Below are 2,500 nucleotides of genomic sequence, written 5' to 3' on the forward strand. Positions count from 1 at the left end.
ACGCTGGACAATATAATAAAAGATAGCGCGGACAGTGGCATGCTATACAAATCGAGAAAGCGCGTACAGTGATCATGCTGGTCATTTTGCCACCAAATTTTATAATCTTTATCATTAGAGCGGGCCCACCAACCTCGTCTCTGTACTTTATACATTTCTCCTCCATCTGCACACACCTTTTCAAACATTAACGGAGAGAGTTCCTTGGACTTGCTTTAAATGTACATATTAGATATGTTGGAATCTCTCTCCTTTAGAAGTTTCCCCAGCCTTAAAACTTCTTTCATTTTTACTCCTCTCTCCATACTTATTTTCCTCTCTGAACGTATCAGAGAGGATTTTATTTCTGACACCTCTTGACTTTTCTTAAATTCAGGGACGTAATTTTGTTCATAATTCAGTGGACTTTTGTGTATTTTATACTTTAAATATTTCCAAACAGTCTCCCTTCTAAAAGTGATAGAACGAATTTTCGTCTAACACTACTTTCTTGGTTCAAAAATTTTATACAATCTTATAACTTTTTCAGTTTTAACAAATTTTGGTTACAGACAGTTGATGCTCAGTTTGTACAAGTATGCAACATTTATAAGTGCATACAGGTCACCAGCCTTATATTACAAGGCTCACCACATATGGGCCATTCGGTCTTAGACACCGACCCGTGGTAATGCTGTGTGGAGATTAATAATAATCCGCAACGGAAAACCGGAACGAGAATAGTCGAGAAAGTATATTCTCGAGGAGCGGTAGACTGCTTTTCAACCGAAGTCATAAAAGAGCCACACGCTCGACGCTACTCCCGACCGGTCCGAGCGAACCGAAAGTGCCTTCCTATAAATACCGAACGGCCGGCCGCTAGGTCGGCGACGCATGGGCTTACGCCCAGGCGTATGCCTGTGCAAACCGCCGTGAGAGCGTACCATCCCGCCGGCACGGTAAAACTTAGACTGAAAATATCGTCGAACATATCCTTTCATTTTATAACGTTCTATACATGAAAATTAATAAATTAACATGCAGGACATAATAAATTCACATTCTCATGTAAATCATGGGTTTAATTAATATTTTAAAAAATTTTAAAACCGCCCAGAACCGATGAGATGAAAATATTAAAACGATATTTTTGCATTTTCTTACGGTAAAACATTAACAAATAAGCGACTATAGCAATATAAAACTCCATTTGTAATTTAATTAATCAAAATTAATATTTTTTTTTGATTTTTCAGCGATCCAGAACCGATGAGACGAAAACATTAAAACGATATTTTTGCATTTTCTTACGACAAAACATTAACAAATACGAGACTATAACAATATAAAACTACATATGTAATTTAATTAATCAAAATTAATAATTTTTTTTGATTTTTCAGTGATCCAGAACCGATAAGTCGAAAATTTTAACAATCATATTTTTGCATTCTGTACCGTGGATCCATCGTTAAACGCTATTAAACTAACGTCCGTGATGGTATAAATGCAGATTTTCGCTCCGTTTAGCCAAAATAACGAACTTTAGGTGCGCTCCGAAATATTTCAAAGTCCCAGCGGCGTATTGCTTCGCCTCTTAGAACCGATTAGTCGAAAACTTTAACAATCATATTTTTGCATTCTGTACCGTGGATCGATCGTTAAACGCTATTAAACTAGCGTCCGTGATGGTATAAATGCAGATTTTCGCTCCGTTTAGCCAAAATAACGAACTTTAGGTGCGCTCCGAAATATTTCAAAGTCCCAGCGGCGTATTGCTTCGCCTCTTAGAACCGATTAGTCGAAAATTTTAACAATCATATTTTTGCATTCTGTACCGTGGATCCATCGTTAAACGCTATTAAACTAACGTCCGTGATGGTATAAATGCAGATTTTCGCTCCGTTTAGCCAAAATAACGAACTTTAGGTGCGCTCCGAAATATTTCAAAGTCCCAGCGGCGTATTGCTTCGCCTCTTAGAACCGATTAGTCGAAAATTTTAACAATCATATTTTTGCATTCTGTACCGTGGATCGATCGTTAAACGCTATTAAACTAACGTCCGTGATGGTATAAATGCAGATTTTCGCTCCGTTTAGCCAAAATAACGAACTTTAGGTGCGCTCCGAAATATTTCAAAGTCCCAGCGGCGTATTGCTTCGCCTCTTAGAACCGATTAGTCGAAAATTTTAACAATCATATTTTTGCATTCTGTACCGTGGATCCATCGTTAAACGCTATTAAACTAACGTCCGTGATGGTATAAATGCAGATTTTCGCTCCGTTTAGCCAAAATAACGAACTTTAGGTGCGCTCCGAAATATTTCAAAGTCCCAGCGGCGTATTGCTTCGCCTCTTAGAACCGATTAGTCGAAAATTTTAACAATCATATTTTTGCATTCTGTACCGTGGATCGATCGTTAAACGCTATTAAACTAACGTCCGTGATGGTATAAATGCAGATTTTCGCTCCGTTTAGCCAAAATAACGAACTTTAGGTGCGCTCCGAAATATTTCAAA

Source organism: Osmia lignaria, unplaced genomic scaffold (assembly GCF_051020975.1).
Source record: "Osmia lignaria lignaria isolate PbOS001 unplaced genomic scaffold, iyOsmLign1 scaffold0056, whole genome shotgun sequence".
Lineage (NCBI taxonomy): Eukaryota > Metazoa > Arthropoda > Insecta > Hymenoptera > Megachilidae > Osmia > Osmia lignaria.